This window comes from Sinocyclocheilus grahami, unplaced genomic scaffold (assembly GCF_001515645.1).
Source record: "Sinocyclocheilus grahami isolate Dianchi unplaced genomic scaffold, SAMN03320097.WGS_v1.1 scaffold485.1, whole genome shotgun sequence".
NCBI lineage: Eukaryota > Metazoa > Chordata > Actinopteri > Cypriniformes > Cyprinidae > Sinocyclocheilus > Sinocyclocheilus grahami.
The window spans coordinates 702,765-718,528 of record NW_015505664.1 but is presented as its reverse complement, the minus strand read 5'-3'; the positions used below and the strand labels follow the sequence as shown (position 1 = coordinate 718,528).

General features: G+C 34.9%; 1 protein-coding gene across 1 annotated transcript in view; it reads right to left on the bottom strand.

Annotated features, from left to right (window-relative positions):
* LOC107553911 (cadherin-22) overlaps window positions 1–15,764 on the bottom strand; it is a 198,796-nt gene that overhangs the window by 78,638 nt on the left and 104,394 nt on the right. The window lies entirely within an intron of this gene.

The window sequence follows — 15,764 nt, the reverse complement described above, 5'->3', positions numbered from 1 at the left end:
TTTCTGAGCCAATTGTGCGTGCCTCAACAGCCTCCTGGCTCCCGATACAAAGCATATATTTACATTTAGTCACACGTTTTAACTAAAGCAAAGCCTGCAGCCTATAAAGTTTAATGGACCTTATTCCTGAGGGGGAAATGCAAGCTTCTCGCAAGAAAAGCCTGGAGAACGCAGACAGGAGAAGATAAGACACACAGAGTTTAACAGAGGAGTTTTCACACTCATGTCGCTCCAAACCTGCACGACTTTCTCTCACAAAAGGAGAGTTTTGGAGGAATCTCTACAAAGCTCTTTTCTGTACAACAACAGCTCACTGTGACCATGTCTGTCGAGCTCCAGAAACGACAGAAAAGTAGCATGAAAGCCGAAGAAAGAATAAGATAACTGTGTGTGAGGAACAGACTGTATTCTCTGAATATCTGATGCAAATAAGATGGAGTTTCAATCAATCAATCGATCTTGTTCAGAATGTTTCAGAACAGTGCTAATTGGGGAAAGAAGTACACTATATTATATATACATTTTTCTGATTTGCTGCTCAAGAAACATTTCTTCTTATTATTATTATTATTGTAAATGTTGAAAACAGGGTTATTATAGCTGAAACAGACTAAAACCATAAAACAACATTTCCTTACTTGAAATAAAATTTAAAAAAATTGTAAACTTATTTTATTTCAGCTAGTTGTCAGGGCACGGTTTCTTATTTTCATTTTATTTAACATGATAAACTAAAATAACTAAAACCGAAATTAAAAATAAACAAACAAATAAATAAATAGCAAATAAAAGACTTATACACTTATAGATCACTTATAGAAATGTCAGAAACGCAACAAAATGACTAAAATTAAACTAAATTAAATCTAAAATTGAAATTATAATGAAAATGGAAAATATAAAGATATAACAAAAACTGCAACACAATAACACTGGTTGAAAACCAGTTGCTTTTTCTTTTTCTTTTTTGTGTGTGTGTTGAAACCATGATACTATGTTTTCCTGATTCTTCAAGATAACAGCATTTATTTGAAATAAAAAAGACTTTGACATAGTCACCACTAATAACTTGCTTTTAATTTTAATGCAGAAACATCTTTCTCTGTGAAGCTCCTTTGCAACGATGTGCATCGTTAGAAGCGCTATACAAATAAACATGAACAGAATTGAAAAAAAAAAAAAAAGATTTACTGTCACTTGTGATCAGTTTAATGCATCATTGCTAAATAAAAGCATTTAAGCGACGACTCTTCCCCGCTCGGTGACTGTATATGTAGCGTAAAGCGGCGCTGAAGGACTCCAGAGTTTTTATTCGCTCTCAGGTAATTGCTGACAGCTGGTGGTGTCCGCTAAAGGTCATCGCTGCAGTCTCTCACCGAGGCCTGTCATGATACTGTCCGGCCACATAATAGGCCTATGCTAATTAGGTTAATTAACGGGAAGTGTCAGAATCTTGTTTGTCTTCCGTCACGAACGGCGCCTCCCTTGAGGGATTACAGAAAAGGACAATGTTTTATCATTAAAGCGAAGTGCTTTCGCCCGAAGCCAAACACCCCGATCGCTATCTGTCTGATAGCTTTCTGCTTTCTCTAACCTTCCATCCGTTCGGTGGCCTGAACAGAAGCAGATATCAAACACTCGGATAAAACTCGGAGGATATTCTGACACGTTTTGCCATTTCAGTGTGCGGCCGCTCTTTCAAGTTGAGTTTTGTTTATGCCTAATGAGGCTGCGGAGGCAAACTTACCGCCAGGAAGGTTTGCTGGTATGTTAAGGAAACAGACTCTGCGTATCGGCATTCAGTACAACAAATAACTGCCGACCATTTTCAGGGGAAAAAAGCACAATCTTCAAAAGATCACGGATGCCTACTTCGCTCCAGGATAACTCTGAAAACCGTCTGCATTGCATTACAAATCTAAGTGTAAGATTGCATTTCTCTAGTTAACTGGGAGTGGAGATGCAGAAGCCATTTCCTTTCATGGGATTACTTACTTATCTTAATTTTCCACAGGTAATAATCAGCATGAATCTGTCCGACGGCCCGCCCTGAGTCGAGTAATGCTACTGGTGAAAAACTATATAAATGCAAATGCTATTTTATTGTGTTTACACTCAAACAGGAAGAGGAAGCACATTAATGCACAGCCTCAGATTCACTATGAGGTCATTAGATCCTGGTTTATGCGTCCTGCGGTGACTCCTGGGAACGCATAAAAGAAAAACACACTCGAGGAGTTGGAGGCATACACAATTAGACTTACATGAATTGGAAACTATTTATCAAATGAAGAAAAAAGGCCAGTCAGGCGTGATGCATTAACAAAGTTGACTAGCCTTTTATTGTATTTAATTTTTTCATTTCATTTTACTGGGCTCTATTATTTCAATAGAGCTATTTTGGAATGTTATGTTTTTTTTTATTGTTACTAATTAAATGGGCATTGTTTTGAAGAGCTGCTTAACTCATTTTCAAAGATCTAAGTATCAATTAAAGTCTACAGTAAGTCGGTAAAATAAATCAAATTTGGTGTAAGACTTACTTGGAAACAATATTCGCTCAGAAATTGCTAGTAAATAATCACAAAGAAACTGAATGTAACACATTGAATTAAATGTGACATTTTGAAGAAGAAACTCTTGTAAAACATACTCCAGTAAACTTTGTTTTATCTACTTTGAAGAATCATTTTTATAGTGACATTTAAAACGGATTTACTAATGTTTATAATTTTATAATAATGGTAAAACACTGTAAAAATGCTTTGGTAAAAAAAATGCTTAAAGGCAAGTTCTCTTACTATACAGAGAAAAACTGTAATAGATCGAATTTGAAGTAATTTTACAGTGAAATTTTGTTAAAGGTGACATATTATGCCCCTTTTTACAATATGTAATATAAGTCTCTGGTGTCTCCCGAATATGTCTGTGAAGTTTCAGCTCAAAATACTCCACAGATCATTTATTATATCATTTTGAAAATGCCTATTTTGAGTGGAAGCAGAAACGCGCTGTTTTTCGGGCGTTTCTCTTTAAATGCAAATGAGCTGCTGCTCCCCGCCCCCTTTTCCAGAATAGAGCTGCGCCTTTACAGCTCGGACCTGCTAAAAACATCTGTTATGGTTCTGCTTATCATGTTTATCGCGCTGAAATCATGCGTTTTAAACTTTTAATAAACGGTTTTCTGAGCGCACACATCCGAAGCACACGCACAGAAAGCGGCTGTCACAGCATGCGAGTACTAAACTAAGTTCTCATTCACACACAAGTTTACGTTAAAAACACACGAGTTACAAAACTGTCGGTTATGTCTGTGAAGGTAAACTGCTGGGAAATAAATTGCATGTTTATTTTAGATCTATATAGTGTTCTGTGCTCGTCTGTGCAGACAAAGGCAGAACAGTTAGTATGTTTTGCTCAATTATTATAGCACTTAAAACCTGGAAAAGTCAGATTTTCATGACATGTCACCTTTTGTTAAAGGTGCAATAGGTGATTGTCTTCAGAAACATTTTCTGGTCTAAATGTATTTGTCTGTATTTATATGTTCTGTGGAAGGCGTAGGATCAAGAAATGTTCGTCCAATCAAAACGCTCGGTCCGAGCATTTTAATATGCTTTCCTACCTGCCTGTCAACGTATGTATTAGCAAACCTTTGCGCACCAGGTTCACGCAGACAGGATACGTCATCAGCGCGTTCACGCACGCTGTGCAGACAGCACGAGAATGGCAGACAAACATCAACAACCCGATCTTCCTTCCTGGTATTGTAGTATTTTAAAGTTTTCTCACCGGTGAATGACACATGATGTAGCCCAGCGGTTAATCCAGTCCTCGCGCCAGCTTGTTAGAAGTGAGCTACGTGCATGAACTGTGTTCCGATCGATATGATCCCTACACAGTGTTCAGTACTCCCTGAGCGGGGGAAATCCGTTGAAATTTATTTCACTTCGGAACATGGGCTGGAATTAGGAACCGCTGATGTAGCCTATGGCAGAAATATTGTCTCTGGTATTCTGGTCTGTGAGCGTAAATGCATTCAGGGGGTGTGGCTTTGGACAGCGATTGAAGGGAGGGTGGGACATTCGCTTTCAGTGCTATCAGGCTAAAGTTAGCATTTTCCAAGATCTCCTACCGCACCTTTAAATATACAGACTTCGGAAGTAAAAACGAACAGTTATCTTAAAAACCATACACTGATATTCCCACTATTTCCCTGCATGTCATTCTGACAACCGACAGTATTTTGTTTAAACAATTGATATTGACATTCCAGTTTCCTTGGCGTGATTAAAACCTTATACGATACTATACGATATAAAAGTAATATGAGTGTTTACACTGTAACACTAAAGAATGTCTAGACAAAACTTTACTGTGACTCTGTTCGCGAATATGTAGATGTTTATGACATGCTTAAAGTTACCATGAAATCAAAATTGAAAATTCTTATTTTTTAATGGAATACTGTAGTGTTTATTATAAATATTTTATTCATGCACTTCATTATTTTTTTTTAATTAATGTACCCTCGTAATCTTTAATCAAAAACGTTAACCTCCCCTCCCCCTCAAAACGACTCATCTTCTCTTCCGGTCATGAGCTATGGCGCAAGGGCGGAGCTAGTGACGTGAGGGGTAAACGCTGGGATAAACAACAGGGGGAAAAGCTGAAGCTGATGCTTCACTTTATAGCACTGATTCCAGTCATGAGGGAGTACGTTACCACTAAACATTGAAAAGATATTAGGATATTACGACAACATTACTCTTAGGACATCGCAAACTAGTTTTTTTCATGAATTTTTTTCATGCTTGTGTTTATGACTATAAAATCATTTTATTTATTTAGAAGTTATGAGTGACCAATATTAGTGATGGCTAATGTTCTCCTATATCAACGTGCTAACAGTTTTTTTTTTGTTTTTTTTGGTGATCAGATCCCTTGAAGACTTCACTTCTCTGACAGCGCTGTACCAACATCAGATGTGCAACTACACTGGGCTAATGTTTTACATAAAATATGGTAAAATAACTACTGATGACATTACTGATGACTGACTACTGTTTTTTTGTTTTTTCTTGAATCCATGGAAAGCAGCAGCAGACACTGGAAATAGCAGGTATGGTGTTATTTTTTCAACATTTGAACATGATCTGTTTCAACAATGACACAACGGTGTGTTACTGTTCAAGTCTCAGTGTTTAGATCAGTGTGCTCCATAATGTGCCTTTGACCTTCACTGTGTATATTTTGATTATAATGTGTTGTAAATAAAATACAAACCCCCATTATTTTACTCTCCTCTCATTCTTTGTTACCAGCTTCACAGACACATTACTGACTGATGGCTCATTAGGGGACGGCCCTTTGTCTCTCAGGTGTGAATCACTAAATATTCATGGTCATTGTCACTCCCTCGCATATGGGCATTGTAGCACAAAACATGTTTTACAAATGTTAAATCAATATACTTTTTGAACAGGATGATTTTCACAACATTTTGTGGCAAAAAACTCTAGTCTACGACACCCTGTTCTCAAAAGTCGTGTGAGCAAATGTTCTGTATGTGTTTTAGGGCCTTATTTCAGTGACTTTTAGTTTTTAGGGTCTTTTACTAACCACGCATAAACATTGTTTTCTCAAAAACACAAACATGTATATTCATGCTGCTCACATATTATTGTAGCCCAGTTTGTGCTAATTAAAGTGTAATCAGACTTTAGACATGAATATGTTTTTAAGATACTGAAAAAGCACAAATGTCAGGGTATGTCAAAACTTCTTCAGTGCCCCCCAAACCCCCTCAGACCCCAGGTTAAGTGCAAATAAAATCAAAATAACATCACAAGGATGTTCCTGAGAATGTTGTTCTAAGACTGTTATGAGAACACAAGTTATTATAAGAACATTCCATGAAACATTCCTTTAAGAACATTTTATTGTAACATTCATATAACTTAAAAAAAAAAACGTTAGTGAAGTTCTGAGAACATTCCCTTCTAGTTTGGTACCAAAGTACATGCATATGATTCACGTCAAAGTCTAGCACTACCATATGATGCCATGCTACTGCACTGTTTTGTAAGGGTGTCCAGCTTCATTTCCTAAACATAAAAGGGTTACGGGTGAGATAAGGAAAGCCTGTGGTCTGGAGTGTAATAGTAGTGTGTCTGAGCCCTCTGTGAATTCTAGCAAGTGCAAATATTGCTCCAGAAGTAGATGGAAGAAAAAAAAGTGCATGTTTGCAGGCCTTGATCCAGCTCTTCACAGTTATAACCCATATCTGGCACACACACACACACACACACACACACACAAACATCCTATATAGCTTCAACATCATGCAAGAGTGGGCTGGGAATTCAATATGTGCAACCTTTATTTATTTATTTTTTTTACTGTTCTTCTAAAATAGCCTAACAAATGTGTGTGAGAAAAAGAAGTTAAAAATACACTGAAATGCTCTAGAGTTTTAGCAACAGGTTGTGCTCTACTATCAGTCACATATTCTATATGTATGTATGTAAATATATATATATACACTGAACAAAATTATAAACGCAACACTTTTGTTTTTGCTCCCATTTTTCATGAGCTGAACTCAAAGATCTAAGACTTTTCTATGTACACAAAAGGCCTATTTCTCTCAAATATTGTTCACAAATCTGTCTAAATCTGTGTTAGTGAGCACTTCTCCTTTGCCGAGATAATCCATCCACCTCACAGGTGTGGCATATCAAGATGCTGATTAGACAGCATGATTATTGCACAGGTGTGCTTGCTGCCATCTGCCCTGTACAGTGAAAACCGGGATTCATCCGTGAAGAGAACACCTCTCCAAAGTGCCAGATGCCATCGAATGTTAGCATTTGCCCACTCAAGTTGGTTACGACGATGAACTCAGGTCGAGACCCCAATGAGGACGACGAGCATGCAGATGAGCTTCCCTGAGACGGTTTCTGACAGTTTGTGCAGAAATTCTTTGGTTATGCAAACCGATTGTTGCAGCAGCTGTCCGGGTGGCTGGTCTCAGACGATCTTGGAGGTGAAGATGCTGGATGTGGAGGCCCTGGGCTGGTGTGGTTACACGTGGTCTGCGGTTGTGAGGCCGGTTGGATGTACTGCCAAATTCTCTGAAACGCCTTTGGAGATGGCTTATGGTAGAGAAATGAACATTCAATTCACGGGCAACAGCTCTGGTGGACATTCCTGCAGTCAGCATACCAATTGCACGCTCCCTCAAAACTTGCGACATCTGTGGCATTGTGCTGTGTGATAAAACTGCACATTTTAGAGTGTTGAGTTATAATTTTGTTCAGTGTATATGTATATATATATATATATAGGAAACAGTTGTGCTACTTAATATATTTTATTTTATTAATATTTTATTCAGCAAGAATATGTTACATTGATTAAAGAGTGATAGTAAAGCTTTATATTCCTTAAATAAATAAATAAACACTTATTTTCAATTGTAATAATAGTTCACATTATTACTGTTTTTACTGTGTTTTTATCAAATAAATGCAGCCTGGATGAGCATATAACATATGCATATAACAATTGTTATCAAATAATATCTGAGTTTTTTAATAATGAGATTAATTGAATTTACTAATTTTTTTTAAGGTAAGTGGTTGCAATCAATTTATTTTAGCTACATTTAAATAAACAAATTTAGTTTAATTAAACGTAGCTAAAATAAATTGTTTGCAACCACTCACCTTAAACAATTAAGTATAATTTTTTTCAGTGAGCTGCATTCATAAAGAAATTATATTAAGTTTTAATAATAAATAATATTAAAATGATTCCCTGTGATATGCCTGGTCTAAAATAAAATCTGTAACAGTTACACAGTCATGAATATTCTCTCAATGGCAAAGATGTCGTTAATTTCCACGTAAAAAATTAAATATGAAACATTAAATATGAGTAAAATGGTTCTGACAAATCTCTGGGTCATATTTTGCATCAACAATCAGTAATAATGTTTTGCATAATTCAAAAAACGGTCTTAAAAACAAGCCTCATTTACTTTGTGACATTATTTTGATGACAATTAAGCACATTAATCACCCAGTTGTCAGTAGCTGATTTAATTAGCATGCAGCTTTTAATTAAAAACAACAACATGTTTTTGTGATTGTATTTTGTGACGAAGCGCTGAGCTGAATATGACCTAGCGTGATTCACTGCAGTGTTTCTATGGGAAGGAAAGCACACAGCCCTAGGAAGTAATCACACATACAGCATCAGAGTTCAGCAGACATGGCCCTTCTTCAGCCGCAGCATCCTGACCTCCTGCTAATATTTGCAGAGCGACACGAGGTGGTGGATGTGGATTAAACAGGGCTTGTGTAGGGCAGGCTGGGCCGGTTTGTTTTCCCCTGCTAGCATCTCCACACACGAGTCTAGATTGGCACGATCATCAAATATAGATCAAACAATAAGCTGATGTGGAAGCTCTCCATACCATACCCACTGGAGATGCTCTGGTCCAGAGACTTATCTCGGGGTTGGCGTGAGATTAACCCGCTAGCTGATCTTTGATCGGATGTTATCCGTTTGAAAATCTACAAGCCAGAAGGTTTGAGACGAGGAGCTGTTCATGGAAGAGCCGAAGGAAGCTGTTTAGAAGCAGGAAAAGCCAACAGCTCTGTAAATAGCCAATGAAAAATGCATACGCTAAGATATGAGAGAATATGAAGCTCTAAAGCAAAATTAATTTTAATGTGCCCGGCCTTATGGAAGACTGCATTTTTAGAGCTGCTGCCTCCTCATCCCTCATTCCTCATTCCATGTCCCATGTCATATATATCTTAATATGTTGATACAATTTTAAATTCATATTATTTAGCAGTCCAACTTATGCAAAGAAAAACACATAAATATTATTTTATTTTGGACAAAAATGTAATAGTGTGCTCCAAGATTCAAAAAGTCAATATATTATTTGGCATAATGCAAAAATTGTAATAATCATAAAAAAGGCTTTACTTCCTTTGTGACATTATTTTAATGAGTGCATTTTCAATTAAGCACATTGATCATCTTACTGTCAATAGCTAATTTAATTATTAGGTTGGTTTTAATAAAAAAAAAAACGAATCACTGTAGTGTACATTTTGGTAAGAGACTGAAAAAATGCTAAAATACAATACATTTATATACAGAATAATATCATTTAAAATAAATTGTATATATTAAATTGTAAATTATTACATTATTTATAATTTTGCTGGAATATATTATATGTAATGATTTTTTTATTTAGTCCCTTAACAAACTGACAAAATCACACACATTTTGTAAGATACTGACAAATGAGAATTATTCATATATAATATATAAATAGTATATATTAATTTCTTGTCTAATTTTTATTATTATAAAAACGAAAAATAATACATTTATATTTTTTACTGGAATACACACACACACACACACACACACACACAGCACTGTAAAAATTTTTTTGCAAGCACATATTACTTTAGTTTTTCTGAAATAATTGCTATTCATGCAATTTCTGAGTGAAAATTGTTTCTACGCCATTTTTTTGTCAACGTATACTGTAAATGAAACGGGTCATATTTCTGTAATATATATTTATTATACTGTATATTGCTTGTTCCACAGCTAGTAATGTTTTAATCATGGTCATATTTTAACTACATAAATGTTATTATTTACACTGATTATAAGCAATTTGAATTCATTTGAAAACATCGCTACGGTTTAATACAGTAAATAAAATAAATAATATAAATAAATAATAAATCAAATCAAAAAGATGAAAATAGTTGATAATAAACTATACTATAATTATTGAGTCCTGATAAATACTGATATAAATCAAATAACATAAAAAAATACATGTCAAAAACGTAAATAGTTAATAATAAACGATGCCATCATTATTTGAGTGCTGAAATCTTAACAGTTGCTTACCTGTATGATTGACAAATAAGTTTCATCTGCATTATGTTATATGCAATTAATATAATTATATATTAATTATAACATTGGGTACTATTTTGTGTTTAACATATGTAATCATTTATTTGTTTATGGTCATAAAACTGTAAAAGTGAGTGCAAGACAACTTTTTAAATGAAAGTATACTAGAGATGAAAAAAATAATTATGATGAGATTAAAAACATGTTCAACAATTGTTTAATTGGCCCCTGGACATTCTGCTAAATATTCTGTTAATGAATGAATGGCAGAATTTGAATGTCGTGGTGCATTATTCCTTTAAGCAGACATCAAAAAGCAGAAGTTTATGACATCAAAAGCCAGCAGACTGCAGATGGATCGAGGCGCCGCTGAAGCAGCCGCAGCAAATCTCAAAATCTAAGCACAGAGGAGGATTAGATATTAATCCCATTTTATTCAATTTAACACCGAGCAAAGCAGAATCATTTTCATTTTGAATATTTAAAGGCAATCTGTTTAAAATAGACCAGAACGCCCCATTTCTCCTCTCCTCCCTTCTCAGAATGTGACCATTTGAATAAAGCGCTCGCGGCTATGAAATACCTCATATCTGGCATATCTTCTTCTGATGTCCTTCTTTACACAGTCTCTGGTACTTTATTAAAAAGTTGTACCTTGCAGTGGGTGGCCATGTTTACAGCGGCCTTGATTCCAGATGTCCTTTTTCCATTCATTTTCTCCATAGGGATTTAAAAAAAGTCCAACTCTAAAGAATTCTAAACCTCAAACTGAACCAAAAACTATTGTGCAATATAAACCTGCTGATCCACCTTCATAATGCATTGTATGATACCTCAATGTCATTTTATGCATTTAGATGTACTTTATTTAAAAGTTGTGCAACGAGAGTCCATGTTTTCTCCATTTCAAACAAATCCATCTCTAAAGGGTTTTAAACCTTGAACCGAGCCAAACCAGCTCAGAGATGGACAACAACAATACAGACTCTGATTTGAACCAATAAATATCTGAAATTCAGAAAAAAAGGTTCAAAATTGTGATTTTAATTTGTTTCGCCAACTACTATTCCTCTCACAATGCATTGCAAAATTATGTAATCAAATCAAAAACTGCTGTGCAATATAAACTTGTTGAATTAAACCATCTGCTTCATAATGCATTTTAGAATACATTGATATATTTCTGTGCAAATCAAAAACTGCTGTGCAATATAAACCTACTAACCTGAACTATCAGTTTCATAATGCATTATATTTAGAAGTACAAAAGTGTGACTTAAAAACTACGAAACCAACGACTCCTCTCATTATGCACTGCAAAATTCTGTAATCAAATAAAAATTGACAGTGCAATATAAACCTAAAGACTGAACTATCCAGTTCTTTTTAGATGCATATAGATGTACTTTATTAAAAAGGCACAAAAATGTGACTTCAAATTGCTCAACTGCAAAATAAACCACCCCTGATGCACTGGAAAATTATGCCGTCCAATCAAAAACTGCTGTGCAATATAAACCTACTGACTTGAACTATCTGCTTCATGATGCATTTTGGAATACCTTTATGTGTTTTTGTGCATTTCGATGCCGTGGCTCCTCAAGAGCTGATGAGCCGTGTCAGTCAACACAGATCAAATCAGGTCAGACGTCAGAACGCCGGAGTTCAAACCCAGTGACATAACCTTTCCATCGGCCATCAATCAAAGCTCTCCAGCACACTTTTGTCACATGCAGGCATTTTACGGCCTGTCATAGCACAACAAGACTGTATGCCACAAACACATGTACCTTCATGTCATTCAGGACAATTACAAAGCAGCACTGATGCAGAACTAAAGCCTGGATCCTAAAGTCACCCAAAAAGTTCACCATTGTTCTTCTGGCGCCTGCTCTGTTATTTCCTTCTGAAAATGCAAATCTCTCGTGAATATGATGGTGCCGCCAGCTTTGTGTGTCTATTATCTGACACTGGCAGAAACCGTATTGGTGAATCATTCAAAGGGGTTTTGAACATCCCCTCTAAAACTACGGTTAGACATCTGTTGCACAACACGAACAAGCATCATATTATTTTTGCATGCATCTGAAGAGTTCTGAAACTGTGGGCAAAGCTTTGCCGAAGCGTAAATATTTAAAGCGCTACTTTGGCTCTCACAGCTGGAGGAAGGGAAGAGATGCATTTGATTTAATTATTCACAGATAGCTTTACTCCAAACAAACAAGAGTCAGACCGCAAAAAAAGACAGACACGAGATGCTTAAAAAACTAAATATTGAGGAAAATATCTGTCTTCTAAAGATTTCTGCTACGCTGCACTGAACTGCACAGAGGACAGAATTTTATGCATTAAAAATCAACTTCTTATAAAATTAGCCCTGCATTTTGGGAAGATAAATCAATGTATTATTAATTCAATTAAATAGTGTTAAATAGGATAGATATGCAATTATTTTGCCACTTTTTTCCAGATTTTTTTCCAATTGTTTTATCCACTACATGGTCCATTTCAACTTGCCATTTAAAGATCTTTTGATTTCAAATATGATTTTTAATCATTTATATAGGCTAATGGCAAGCATTTACCTAAAACATCGTAATTTGTTAAAATATGGCATTAGTTTATTGGTTATCACATTTGAAAAGACATTTGAGAATATATATATATATATATAAAATCAATAAGATATTTAACTGTTCTTGAAAGAAGTCTATTCTGCTTAACAAGGCTGCATTTATTTACAAAAAAAAATACAGTAAAACACTAATAGTGTAAAATATTATTACAATTTAAAATAAAAGTTCTTATGTGAAAATATATTAAAATGTAATTTATTTCTGTGATGCGCAGCTGTATTTTCAGCATCATTCCTCCAGTCTTCAGTGTCACATGATCTTCAGAAATCAGTATAATATGCTGATATGCTGCTCTAGAAACATTTCTGATTATTAGCAATGTTGAAAGCAGCTGTTGTGTCTTAATATTTTTTGTGTATCATTATTAATTATTATAATATTAATCATAATTATAATTAATTATAATACTATTTCAAATAATATGAATTATTAGTAACATATTAATAATAGAATGAATATATATATATATTCATTCTATTATTAATATGTTACTAATAATTCATATTATTTGAAATAGTATTATAATTAATTATAATACTATTTCAAATAATATGAATTATTAGTAACATATTAATAATAGAATGAATATATATATATATTTATACATTAAACATTACTTGTTATAGTATATTAGTTTTCTATTTTTTCTGTTCTCTAGATATCACTTAAGAAGTATGCGTAGTATCAATAGTGCTGTTTTATTAGACACCATGAATGAGTCTTATAAGCAATATGACCCTTTCATGCAAAAAATACAGCCACAGAATGCATATTTCATAAACCAATGTCGAATTTTGTGAAAAACAAACAAAAAGTAGACAAAAGCTAGTCACGCTGGAGTGATTTCAGACTAATGTGATTAGTGACAGGCGGTGTTTTGTCCCTGTCTGCGGCTCATCTCGGGGTTAGTCAGCATCCAGCATCTATAGCGTGTGAATGATATGCAAACAAATGTGACTTGCTTCGACAGCGCGCTAAAGGCCCTGAGTATCAGCGAAGCCACTGGAGAGAGGAAGAGAGGCAAAGAAAGAGAGGCAGAAAATGACAAAGGCGGTAAGTGAAAATGAATATGCCCGGGGCTCGTCCGTGATTACTTTTTTTATGATTATTGCTGAATTCTCTCTGGCGGAGTGGTAAGATGGCGCAGCTTATTAGATCAGTTGTTCACACGTCTACGGGGCAAGTTTGCTGGAAAGCGGCTGCGCGCAACATGTCGTTAAATTAGCTCTGTCTGCTGCGGGACAATTAGCGCCGTTACGTGCGACCACCTGTTAGCCGGTCACTTAAAGCTCTGTGGCTGGAAAATTACTGCAGCTCTTTATGTCAGATCAAGAGGACTAGTCGAGTTTAATATGAAGCGTGAGCCAGGCCTGGCTTCAGATCCGTGTGCTGTTAATGAACATGTACACGACCAATTAAAAGTTTGCACACGCCTGAAATTAGTTTTGCAAGTGACTACATTATGCCTACAGTATTTATAAATGTACCATGTTATATTTATTTAGCGATTACATTAATTAAATTATTTATCATAATTTTCCCCCTTATTTCATTTTCATTTCATTTCTAAAAATAGTAAATAAAGAATAAGTAATCCAAAATAAAATGCTACTTTACTACTAAATATTACCGTATATCAATGACAGGGTTATTTTAGTATGATTTACATATTATTATATATTTTTTATTAATATTTTGAATAGGTTTTATTTTTATATTTTCTGTTTTTAATTTTAGTTACACTTTTTGTAATTTTGTTGTGTGTTTTTGTTATTTTTATTGGTTATTTTATATGTTTGAAATAATTTTGATCATTTCTGGATTAAAAAGAATAAATAAAAAATAAATAAAAAAAAGGAATGGACATTTTTGGGAATAATTAAGATTTTCTGAAGGATCATGACTGGAGGTAACGATGCTGAAAGATCAGCACTGTATCACAAAAAATCTATTTCATTTTAAAATATACTCAAATAGAAAACAGGCATTTTCGATTGTAATAATATTTCACAATATTACAGATTCATACTGAATTTTTAATCAAATAAATGCAGCCTTGGTGAGCTCAATAGACTTTCTGATATTAACTTTAACCATTATTTTACTAACAAGATAACTACGCATTTAGCTATTTTATATTGTTTGACATTACTGTAAAAGGTGTTATATACTCTATAGATTCTCTTATTATGCAGTCATTTTTCATGCACCTAAATGAAAATGTGCCGTTGAGTTTGTTTGGCCGAGTAACCCTGACCTTCTTGCCGAGGCTCTAACAATAAGCCCATTAACGCTCGTTCTGTCCAGGACCTCAAACATAAGCAGAAAACAAACAGGAACTGCTTGACTAAGCCGAGCCGTTATTTCATTACAGCCGCCGCTGTTCAATGTATAAAACATGAAGTCCACACTTCTTTAATGTATAATTTGACTGAAAGGTGGAGAAGCCTACAGGGAGCTCATATTTCTCTCTCTCTCTCTCTTCTGCGTGTCAATAAGCAGCGAGTGGCTGCCGCCGATGTGCTGAGGAAGCAGGAATTAATTTCAATCAGGAAGTTCACAGCCGTGCAGCGCTGCAGTGATTACATTATTGTAACCTACGTTTAAAAATCCTTTATATCCACAAACACGCACATAAGAGCTTCGGCTGAGGTGCACCTGATCCAAAACACACTGGAAATAATACAAAATACTGTGATGGGTCATTGTTCAGTGGTATCAGATGCCAACAATGCTGTACTTTGGCATTTATATGTTACTTCTAAAAATACTATGGTACTTCCATGGTACTTTTTTTGCTAGGTTACCCACATTGCAAAAGCAAGAATTGACTAAAATGTATTTTATGCATCTATTTTGACCCTCTGAACAATGAAAATGTATTATAAAAGCAGGAGCAAAATGCACCATGTTGGTTGGACTTGCACCATGTCATCGCTCAGCAAGCATCTGTTCAAATTGTTGTTTTTGCCATCACAGTAACTGATCTGAAGGAGAGAACTACTCTCGTTTGGGCCTTGTGTAACAACACTGAGGATGCTATATGTACTTGCATTTTGATTTATGAGCTGAACCAGTGTTATTATTACTGTTACCTGAAACTAAAACTAAAACCATTAAAAAAATAATAATAAAAGTAAAAAAAAAAAAAAAAAAAAA